The sequence below is a fragment of the Balaenoptera borealis genome (genome assembly GCF_965194805.1).
Source record: "Balaenoptera borealis genome assembly, chromosome: 12".
Classification (NCBI taxonomy): domain Eukaryota; kingdom Metazoa; phylum Chordata; class Mammalia; order Artiodactyla; family Balaenopteridae; genus Balaenoptera; species Balaenoptera borealis.
In genome coordinates this window covers 16,420,674-16,432,676 of record NC_138869.1, presented here as the reverse complement: position 1 = coordinate 16,432,676, position 12,003 = coordinate 16,420,674, and the positions used below count along the sequence as shown (strand labels likewise).

At 41.3% G+C, this 12,003-nt stretch overlaps 1 protein-coding gene and 2 long non-coding RNA genes across 6 annotated transcripts in view; 2 read left to right on the top strand and 1 right to left on the bottom strand.

The window, feature by feature from the left end:
• Positions 1-12,003, bottom strand: part of LOC309607158 — a 681,872-nt gene that overhangs the window by 292,235 nt on the left and 377,634 nt on the right. The gene's annotated exons all lie outside the window — the stretch shown is intronic.
• The window catches only part of LOC309607164, a 280,099-nt gene that overhangs the window by 145,273 nt on the left and 122,823 nt on the right, over positions 1-12,003 (top strand). The window lies entirely within an intron of this gene.
• The window catches only part of LRRN1 (leucine rich repeat neuronal 1), a 218,014-nt gene continuing 217,236 nt past the window's right edge, over positions 11,226-12,003 (top strand). For 2 of the 4 annotated variants that reach the window (XM_082345364.1, XM_082345366.1), the window contains exon 1: positions 11,276-11,774. The gene's annotated coding sequence lies outside the window, so the exon portion shown is untranslated. Of the gene's footprint in view, positions 11,838-12,003 lie in introns of all 4 variants that reach the window. The other 2 variants (XR_014232284.1, XM_082345365.1) reach the window with 2 other exon arrangements.

Sequence of the window (12,003 nt, the reverse complement as noted above, 5' to 3'; positions counted from 1 at the left end):
CATCATTAGGCAGAGCTGTGTAGAGTTTCTGGATTCCAGTCTATAGTGTGGTAGGTATCAAGTGATGGGCAAGTGACAATGTGGCTTCCACCAGAATAGGGGCATGGTGGAAAATTCTCTAGCTGCTTTGTTCCTGGATGGGCAATATGCATGCCCAGCCGTCCAGCCTTCCAGAGACTCTGTAGGCTAACTTGTACCTTTTATTAAGCTCTTCCTACCTGAACTGCCTACAGTAGATTTGGTGGTTGCAACCAAAAACCCAGACAAATTTGCTTTTATGTCTTGATGTAGTGTTTCCTTATGATTTTATTTAACCAAAGAATTCTGGGAGGAAGAAAATGTGACAACTACAGATTCTATCAGCTGCCTATCAGTTCTGATTCTATCAGTTCTTTTATATACAAAGAACTTGGGGTTCAGAGAAGTGAAGCTATTAGTGGTAAAGCTGAGTTTAGAATCCAATTCTCATGATAGGCTCACCAAGTGATGTTCCAGAAAGTGACCTTGGCAAACCAGATCCCATTCAATTGCCCAGTCCTTAAGAATCACCTAGGTGGTCTTTGTCTGGCCCTTCCTGCACACTTTTTAAAAAGCTCCAGTTTTACAAATGAAAATATTGTTTCCTTTTACATTTCAAAAGTTTTCAAATGTCCTGCTGTAGACTATCAAATCTTATTATTTTGTGACTGTCTCCATTATTCTAATAAAATGTGATTAGTATTCCTCAGATTTCTCCTTTCCAAAAGTATTAAGATATTTGGGGACAGTTCCTAGAATGTTACATCAAGCTTTTTTTTTTTTAATTAAAAAAAATTTTCCCAAAAGGTGTATCTATGTCAATATGACCAAAGTGGTGCAGGTCTTTCAGATTATAGTACTGTATCACAGACGGAATCTGAGATTATATACCATATCATAGCTAAGAGCATGAGTTCTGGTATCTGGGGCATGTTATCTACCCTCGTGAAGATCTCAATTATCCTATCTGAAAAAAACAAGAGTGATAATCATACCTACCCATCTCATGGGATTGTTGTAAGAACTACATGGAATCCATGCAAAAATTGCACCATGCCTAGCACATAATATATGCTTAATAAGAGTTAGCTGCTATATTTTTCTTCTTCTCCTTCTTCTCCTCCTCCCTCTTCTTCTCCTTATTAAAACAAAATCTTAACTATGATAGGGAAAATTCCAGAGAAAATTGCTTCCTGTCTTCCAATCCCAAACTCCTTTCAGATTTCAAAAGGAACTGCCCCAGAGGGCATTTAGTTATTTGTCCCAGCGTCTGCTGGTACCTTTTTTCTGCCCAGGAATGAGGGGGGAGGGAGCAGGAGCAGCTGGCCGACACACTCTACATTAGATACCACCCACATCATGCAGGCTGTCACAGTCTGTGGAAACCTCATGCTGGAAGCCCATCTCTCAGAGAACCTTCCATTTTCCCAGCATCATGGAGAAAATGGCTGACGTATTCCAGAGTTTGCAAAGTGCTTTGCTGAAGAGTTTGACTTGATCCAAAAAAACACCTTCTGAGGAGGCAGGCTGGACAGATGTCTTTACTCTCTGACTTTTCAGGGTGCACATTTAAGCTGGCAGATGGCACACTGGGAGGTACATGGCTGGTCACTGGCACATTTATATCTTCTGTCTTTAGTCCAGGACTCTTTAGAGATTTATATACAAGTAACACTTGAATAATATATTTGAATAGCCAATTCTAAACCGATTTATAAATCATAGGTTGTACATTTCAAAACCAAACAGACCAGTAATCTAAGTGTGTGAGTCAAGTCTGGTGTAAGGCAATAGGCAGGGTGGTTTCTGAGAGCATCTAAAATTCCCTACCTCCCTGAAAACATTCACCTTCAAGAGTCGTTAATGTGCAGGCTTACTGTCACTCTTACACACTGCTGCTGGGAATAAAAAATGGTACCACCGCTTTGGAAAACAGTTTGGCACTTTTTAAAAAGCAAAAAAAAAACCCAAAAAACCCCACCTACCATATGATATAGTCATTTCATGCTTGGGTATTTACCCAGGAGAAATAAAAGCATACATCCAGATAAAGACTTGAACACAAATACTCAGAGTAGTGTTATATGTAATAGGCAAAAACTGGAAACAATTTAAATGTCCATCAACAGGTGAATGAATAAACATATTGTGGTATATCCACAATGGAGTTCTACTCAGCAGCAAATAACAAACTATTAAAACACACAACACATGGAAGGACCTCATAATAATTATGCTGAGTGAAAGAAATTCTAGAAAGTACAAATTAATCTAGAGAAAGCAGGTGAGTTTACTGAACCTAGGGATGGGCAGCAAGGAGGAGGGCACAGAGGGTAGGAAGGAATAGAATACAAGAAAGCACAAAGAACCCTTGGAGGGTGATGAATTTTTTCATTATCTTGATTGTGATGATGGTTTCATGGGTGTATACAGAGGTCAAAATTTGACACTATAAATATGTGCAATTTATTATATGGCAATTGTATCAGTTTGCTAGGGCTGCTATAACAAAGTATTGATACCACAAACTGAGTGGTTTAAACAACAGAAATTTATTTTTCCATAGTTCTGAAAGCTAGAAGTTCATGATCATGGTGTAGGTAGGGCTGGTTCCTTCTGAGGGCTGCGAGGGGGAATCTGTTTTGTGACTTTCCGCTACCTTCTGGTGGTTTGCTGACAAACACTGGTGTTCCTTGGCTTGTAGAAGCATTACCCTGATCTCTGCCTTTGTTTTCACTTAGTGCTCTCCCCATGTGCATGTATGTCCAAACTTCCCCATTTTATAAGGACTCAGTCATTTTGGATTAGGGGCCCACCCTACTCCAGAATGACTAATCTTAACTAATTACATCTGCAATGACCTTATTTCCAAATAAAGTCACACCCTGAGGTCCTGGAGGTTAGAACTTCAACATATGAATTTGTGGAGACACAATTCAACTCATACTAGCAATTATAGCTAAATAAAACTGTTTAGAAAAAAACAAAAAACCTACCAAACCAGTTAAACTCAAATTCAACCATCAATTTTATGTAAGAGTTGAACTTTTCCCCTTTTTTTCCTAAAATTGTCACCTTTTTAAGTGTGAACATGGTACTCATGCTCTCTCGCTCTCTCTCTCTCTCTCTCTCTCTCTCTCTCTAGTTTAGACTACTCCATGTTGTGGGGTGATTCAGTTCTCTTATCCTTTTTTTTTCTCCCCTCACTTTTAACTCATGAAATTTCTCAGGAACCTTCTTTCTTGGAATGTGCTGAGACATCATGTGGCCTTTACCCGGTGAGAAGACGTCATTTCTACATCAAAACCACCCCATTTTTCTCTCATTAGTTCCAAATACTTTAAGTGGTACTGCTTGGCATGAATGTGATCATAAACACAAACATAAACACAAACACTGGCACTAGATGGCATTTTTCTTCATTCAATTATAAGGATGCTATTCAAATGATTCAGAATATGCTTATATTAATTTTTCAGATTATTATTGAAATTCAAACAAATAAAATTTTCTTACAGGTATTTTGTTACCTAGCAGACTCCTGAGGGTATATCCACAAAATCCTAGGGCGCCTGAGGATCCCAGTTAAATTTATACTACTGCTAGAGAAAGATTCCTGACCTAAAAATCAAAGAATGAGATTTTAGGTTTAGTGCTCCTATTAACCAGCAGTGTGACCTTGGATAACGGTTTAAATCCACCCAAACTTCTCAGATGCTCTTGAGGTACATGGAAATGTTAGCATTCTTGAGACTTGAGTTTGCTCATCTGTGAAATGAAAGGGCTGAGCCAGATTATCTCTAAGGTTCTTTTCAGCCCTCAAATCCTATGGTACTTGCTGAACTGAATTGCAATACAGCCTCGTTTCTAACGACAAGCCTAAGTCACCGCTTACATATCGCACATCTCTCTGTGTTTTTTTCTTCTCCCCAAGTCACAAAACTCAAAAACCAGGTCCCTTTTCCAAAAGACTGTGTACAGTGCAAGGTTTGGGCAGTATACAGACTCAAGGGTACAATGTGAGTCAAACTTCAGAGAAATAAGGATTTCATTAGATGATCGGTCTGGTAGGAGAGTAGTTAGTTATCCATGAAAATGGAATGTAGGCAATGTTTTACTCAGAAGAGACTGTTAACATGCTCAGAGATATAAAGTGTGAACGTCTCTGTTATAAAATGGAGTGCAGTCAAAAATGCAGACAAACTGGACAGAGGAAGGTGTTGGATGAAATGTAGGGAAATTCTGTGAGCTTCCGTGTTTCTGCAGGATGTGTATAAACCATTTGTGTCTACTCTGCCTGACAATCTTTCTCTTATAGCCTGGTAGGCCCCTAGGACTAAAAGTAAATGTGGATATTAAATTTATGGTAATAGGGGCACTGAATTCCAGTGCAGTAGTCTCTAAGCATTTTCTTACGAGGAAATATTCTGAACTTCTTTAAAGTTTTATGGTTACTGAAAGAAAAAGGATGTCAATGAAAGAAGGAGTTCAAGCTGCTATTGGGGCAGCTGACAGTCACCTCTCTGCGCTTTAAGTTCTCTGGGAACTTCGGGAAGGCAATATGGTGAGGGTAATCAGGTTAGCCATCCACCAAGAACAGTTTTAAGAGGAAGTGAGAGGAGAATATAGCCAATATTTTATAATAATTATAAATGGAGTATAACCTTTAAAAATAGTGAAACACTATCTTGTCCATCTGTAATGTATACTATTATACATCAACTATACTTCAATTTTAAAGTTTTATAATAATTTAAAAAAGGAAGTAAGAATTGGAAAGCCCTGTCTAACAGCTGTTCTATGTGTGTTTTGTTTGCTGTAATTATGGCCTCTTCCTTGCTGTATGACCCTGAGTCCGTCATGTCCTCGCTCTCCTACCTTGTCAAACTCGTTATGAGGACTAAGCAAGATGAGAACCAACAGTAAGAGAGATTGCTGTATTTCTAATATATGTTGCTATATATTTAATACAGATCGCTGTGTGTTGCAAACTTTCCTCTACTCTTAGGCACACACCTCATCTACCTTTGCCAGTTTCCCTTGCTATTCGGTGTAGCTATGTACCTGAGTTCTTGCCAACAGAATGTAGGTGGAGGTGATGTGAGCCATTTCTTAGCCTGGCCCATCAAATTTTCCCGTGTGGTCTTTTCTTCTGTCTTTCTTTCCCCATCCTCTGGGTGAATGGGAAGGAGTCTACAGAAATAGAGGAAGAAGAATCAAAAGATGGAAGCAGCCTACACCCTAAATGACCATGTGGAGGCCACCCAGCCAGGAACACACTCTGTTACACAAGTGTGAAATAAACTTGCCTTATTTAAGCTCCTGGGGTTCTTTATTTGTTCCAGTAGCTAGCATTATATTTACTAATACATTAATATTTAGTGAATGCTTGCTATATGTTAGGCACATAAACATCTCTTTAATCCTCACAAACTGCATGATATAGATGCAGTTACAAAGAGGACTTAAATAACTTGTTCAAATCCATACAGGTTGTGCTGGAATATAAACCTTAGTAACATGAATAAAGAGCTCTAGCTTGTAACTATTATAGTATATTGCCTCTTTCAATATAAGAAACATTACTAAGTGTATTACCTGGCACAGAGTAAGTACTTAATTTATGTTAATTTATGTTAGCTATTATTATACAGGCAAAAGAGAAATCAGAATGGAGAGCAAATAATTGAAAACAAACATATCAACTAAAATCTTTATAACATAGAAGCAAAAAACCTAAATAATCCTTTATTTTTCAGTAAGGCCTGGCTGTCTAAAAATAAATAGTAATGAAAACAGAAAAAATTGAATATGTTAAATTGATGCTCCAAGCTATAGTTTATGTATCCATAGTTCAATAACCAAAATGGGCATTTCTAATGAGTATGTTTACTATAACATATGTTTTAGCAAATAATTGATAAAGGCCTTATTTCTCACCAACAGAAGACTGGTGGAATTATACAGCCATAAAGCATTATAGTTTTAAAGACTTTTTAATAATATGAAGAAAATGCTCATGATATAATGTGTTCTAATTATATAGAGACATTAATTTATTAATTGATTCAATTCATCCATTCAAAAAATGTTTACTGAGTACTGATTACATGCTGGGTGCTGGGCTAGGAGACGGCCATCTGGTCTCTGCCTTCAAACAGTATATAGTGTAGCTTCTTAGTGTAGGCTTCGTCAACAGACTGGCACAGTCCCTTTCTAGGGCTTAGTTTTCTTATGTGTAAAATAAGGAGGTTGGCTTAGATGATTGTCAAGGGCTATGTATGCAGCAATTAAATTAAGTGGAAATGGGATTCTTGATCCAGTCAGGCATAAGGACATTATTTGGTGTATGTGCAAGGTTATAACACAACTAAAATTGCGAAAGTACCATAAACCTATCAATGTTGAGTTATTTAGAACAATGAATCACCTTGGTTTGATCCAGACTAAGGGGTTTCTGAGATGTGAAACTTTTAGGACTAAAACCTGCAAAGTCCTAGGCAAACCGAGATGGTTGGTCACCTTAGTTTCATGTCAAATTATTAACTTCAATGCTAAAATAATTTTAATTAATAATAATCAAATTATTTTGCTAATAATAATTAATACATAATAATTACAGAAACCTTAATGAATACCTTTTTTGTATTGGAATGATTTCATATGCAGTACAAAACTGAAAGAACAGGAAATATGAATATGTAGTAAAGTCACTCAACTGTCAAAAATTTTTAGAGAAGTACACATTTCGTGTGAGGGTTAACAATGATCACAACAATCACATAATTATGAGTTTTACAGTCATCATCCTCTGAAAGCTTGGTGATGATTACAGTTTTGAAACTATAATCTTAATTCAGAGGCTGTAAAGAACACTCTATTAATATTTCAATTAGAGAGAGACATTTTCTTTATTATTATTATTATTTTTATTGAAGTATAGTTGACTTACAATGTTGTGTTAATTTCTGCTGCACAGAAAAGTGATTCAGTTATACATATACATACATACTTTTTAATATTCTTTTCCATTATGGTTTATCACAGGATATTGAATATAGCTCCCTGTGTTATACAGTAGGACCTTGTTGTTTATCCATTCTAAACATACTAGTTTGCACCTGCTAACCCCAAACTCCCACTCCATTCCTCCCCCCTGCAACCCTTGGCAACCATAAGTCTGTTCTCTATATCTGTGAGTCTGTTTCTGTTTTGTAGATAAGTTCATCTGTGTCATATTTTAGATTCCACATGTACATAATATCATATGGTATTTGTCTTTCTCTTTCTGACTTACTTCACTTACTATGATAATCTCTTTTTTTTTTTTTATTAATTAATTAATTAATTTATTTTTATGGCTGTGTTGGGTCTTCGTTTCTGTGCGAGGGCTTTCTCTAGTTGCGGCAAGCGGGGGCCACTCTTCATCGCGGTGCGCGGGCCTCTCACTATCGTGGCCTCTCTTGTTGTGGAGCACAGGCTCCAGACGCGCAGGCTCAGTAGTTGTGGCTCACGGGCCCAGCCACTCCGTGGCATGTGGGATCTTCCCGGACCGGGGCACGAACCCGTGTCCCCTGCATTGGCAGGCGGATTCCTAACCACTGCGCCACCAGGGAAGCCCTATGATAATCTCTTAATCTCCAGGTCCATCCATGTTGCTGCAAATGGCATTATTTCATTATTTTTTATGGCTGAGTAGTATTCCATTGTATATATGTACCACATCTTCTTTATCCATTCATCTGTCAATAGAGATTTAGGTTGTTTCCATGTCTTGGCTATTGTGAATAGTGCTACTATGAACATAGGAATGCATGTAACTTTTTGAATTATTGTTTTGTCCAGATATATGTCCAGGAGTGGGATTGCTGGATCATATGACAACTCTATTTTTAGTTTTCTGAGGAACCTCCAAACTGTTTTCCATAGTGGCTGTTCCAGCTTACATTCCCGCCAACAGCGTAGGAGGGTTCCCTTTTCTCCACATCCTCTCCAGCATTTGTTATTTGTAGACTTTTTAATGATGGCCATTCTGACTGGTGTGAGGTGATACCTCATTTGATTTGTACTTCTCTAATAATTAGCGATGTTGAACATCTTTTCATGTGCCTATTGGCCATCTCTATGTCTTCTTTGGAAATATGTCTAAGTCTTCTGCCCATTTTTCAATTGGGTTGTTTGTTTTTTTGTTGTTAAGTTGTATGAGATGTTTATATATTTTAGAAATTAAGCCCTTAGAGAGGGATATATTTTCAACTTTTAAAAGTTGTGGCTTAAAACGGCATATTATAATTTTGTTCTTAAAATACAGATGTCCTTTTAAAGATTATTCTAAGATGATCACCTTCTAAAGTTTCACCTTTCTTTCTTCCCTCATTTACCACATAGACCAGTACAATTAGGCTAAAACCAATTATAATGTTTCTTCAAAGTGAAGCTGAAGAAGCTCAACGGGATAGTGAGGGAACCCAGAGGGATTTGTAGTGTCTCAACAAGGCCAACTCCAGGGGCAAGAACTCCTCCGTACATCAACAGTAACACCTGGCTCCCTTGGGAACTCTGGGGCCCTTCTATCCACTTCCATTCTCCTCCAAAGCCTCCAAGGTTTTCCAATATGTAAGAAATAAATCAATATTTACTAATAAATTTAGGACCCCAGAACTGGGTGAGCTCACTAGGAGTAATTCAGATAGATTTGAGGATTCTACAAAAGAAACAAATGAGTTTGGTTTAGTTATCCCTGTCTGTTGACTGAGTGTTTCCTCTTCATTCATCCCAATGACAAGGGGCTTTTAAGTGTCAGTTGATAAAACAATCCTGAAACCACTTTGCAGAGTTACAAAATGGCAGCTCCTAAAATTTGGACCCATAAACCATTTAGGCAATTCATCAAATTTCCAATGACTGAATCAAACTTCAGATTTCTTTATAAATGCTCTGCCTACATTTGTCCTCCTCTGTCCCACAGCAATCTTTCCAACACACAGCAATCTCTGGCACGTACATTTCTGCCTAATGATAATGCTCCTTCTGTCAGGAGCCAAATATATGCCATGGTCAAGGGGAAACAGGCAGAGCTTCCGTTCTCACCCTTGCCTTGGGGAAGAAGGAAATTAGTTTAAATAAATGATATGGTGATTTAAAAAGAAATGAACAGTGGAGAGACAGAGTCTGTTTCTCTCATTGGAGCTGCTAGTAGTGCTTTTAAAATATTCTGTCACCTGTGTCGGTTCTGTGAAATAATCATCCCACCTGTCTGACCTGATGTCTTGCTTTAGTCCTCACTACCTGGCTAATAATGCCGAGTGCTTCCATGTGTTGAATGCTTACTGTATACCAAGACCTGCACCAAGTATTTTACAGGCTTACTCTTACTTAACCAGCACAACCCTCTGGGATAGATACTGCTATTAACCCTACTTTATAGCCAAGGAAACCAAGGCTTAAAGAGGTAAAGTGACTTACCCCAGAGGGACACAGTTCATAAATTGCAGTGCTGGGATTTAAAGCAGTGTCAGCCTGGTTTCAAAGTTCATACCTTGGAGTCTGACTCAGTTTCTTCTTAGCTGGGCTTAAAAACCATTCTCATGAAGTCTCTTCCAAAACCTGGAGGCTGTTAGATATCTTGCCCCCTAGGAAGTGTAACTGCAAACCACCAAGAATTGCTTCAACTGCTCCCCAGGGCCTACCTCTGTAAAGCCCCACTGTGCAAGGTACAGAATTGTTTCCCCTCCTCTCCCAGAAAAACCTAAAGGAGACTCCCTAAGAAACCTGTGTTCTGTCTTTCCCTGATCATTCAAGTTCTGTGTTTCTACCAGAGGCCCACCTTCCTTCAGACAAACTCCAAGCTACATGTAATCAGCATGAGAAAGGGAGGAAGAGACAAAAGTATGGCTCTTGAGAAAGGTTCTAGACAAGTTGCTTTGAAAGTTTTAAAATCTTCTTTTATAGGTAGCACCCTCCCACTCTAGTTGCAATGGGCCGTTTCCTATAGTTGTCCTTCTACCCTTCACTTACCTTCTTCCCTAAATCCTAATATCTTCTTTCCCTAGAGCCTTCTAAGGCACACTGTGACCCACTGGTATTTATATGACAGTTTCAGGATAATATAGAGTAAATGGACATATGAGAGCATCAAATATTTATCAGACATCTATGAAAGATACCAAGAAATGCTATAAGAATCAAGATATAAGATTATTGTTGTTAAACTTCTACTATGTTTTCAAGGAATTCAAAAGATGATTCTATAATAATGAATGTATCCGTCCTAATTCCCCAGAAGTTCTAAGCTTGGACATCATGAGGAAATGTCACCACATTCTCTTGCGTGAAGTTGCTTGGCACTGAGGGGTTAATAATGCTCTAGCTTAAATCAGATCCCCCAATAACAAGAACCAAGGGCTTCTCTGGAGTCTGGCTCTAAGCTGCCCACTTGGAAGATGAAACTCAGGTTCATGAGCAGTTTCCAAAAACCCATTTCCACCTTGCTCTCTGACACCCCCCTCTCCAAACAGACTATATATACTCTCAATCCTCCGCTTATTTGAACACAACTTTCACACCTAACAAATCAGAAAGCTGTAATTACAAAGTTTCAGAAATGTTTTCTGAAAGCCTCCCTAAATAAGAAGCTGCTTCGCCGTTCATTTAAGTGTCATAATACTCTCTTTCCGCGGCAAGGGCTCAGACCAGTTCCGCGTGCACGTACACCCAGGCATGTATACCCAGGCATGTACACACAGCACAAGGAATCGCCATTCATTTTAGGAGGAAGGGTCAGATTTCATACTGAGACTTGGTTCTCTCGGGTTGAATTTTATCTGCTTCTCAGTCCCTGGAGCCCAAGTTCTACGTTGCACAGAGATCTGGCACCGTTGTGCCTAGTTGGCCTGCTACCGTGGGCTTTCTTTTTTTTTTTTTCTGGTGTGTCTTTTGCTAAGAAACGGCAATGTGTTTTGCCTGCCTAACCCAGCCGCAGCCTGTCGTCCCCTAGACAAAAAGCGGCAGCCCGCTGCTGCCTGCAGCGGCCGCGGCGGCGACGCAGGGAGGCCGGGCCACCTGAGACCCGCGGCGCTACGCCTTTGTTGGGCCGGCTACAGATGGTGCCCCAGCACTAGGCTGAGCCGGGGGCGGGCGTGGGGGGCCGGAGGACCGGAGGGGGAGGCCGGGAAGGGGGTCGGACGGGAGGGGAGGAGACCGTGGAGCAGCCAATCGGAGTGCAGCCCATCAGCTGACCGCTTTTGCTTACACCAGGTGCACGCCGGCTGCGGGGAGCACAAAGCCGGGCGCACCGAGGGCGCCGGCAGCAAGCCGGCGAGCTAGGCGAGGCCAGTGCGTCCGCGCCTGCAGCGCCCTCCGGGCGGGGAGAGGGGCCGCCGGCGTCAGCCCGGGCAGCGGCATCCGCGCGGTGGCGTCCCTAGGCGCCCCGGACGCCGTCCTCCGGACCAGGACGCTCGCTGCCCCGCCCTCTGCACCCCACTTCTGCCCTTTTCCCTAATCCTGACTGCCCCTGCCCCGGCCCCCGAGAGCCGGATTGAGCCCAGGCCCGCTCAGCAGCTGTTGCTCGTGTGGCTGCCTCGCCTCCTGTCTTGGTGTTCTGCCGGGAGCCCCCCAAGGAGCCAGTGCCTGTGGGTTGGGAGGGAGGCGCCGCTCAGCCGGTCCTCCTCCTCCTCCTCCTCCTCCTCTTCCTCCTGCTGCCGCCGCCGGTGCCTGGTCCGTGCGCACCCCGACACCCCCGCCAGCCGGGCCTCGGGGTAAGTGCGCTCGCCTAGCCGGGCAGCGGCGGGAGATGTGGGCGGCAGCGAGGGGAAGTCGAGGTAAACTTGGCGGCGTGGCGGGCCCGAGAAGGGTCTGGGGAACCTGGGACAAGATCGCGGGCCTAAGGGGTACGAGGGGGCGCGGCTCATGAAACTGGGGAAAATGACGAAGCCGGGGAAACCAGAATCTAGTGACCTCCTTACTGAAAAAAATCACTGGGGTCGG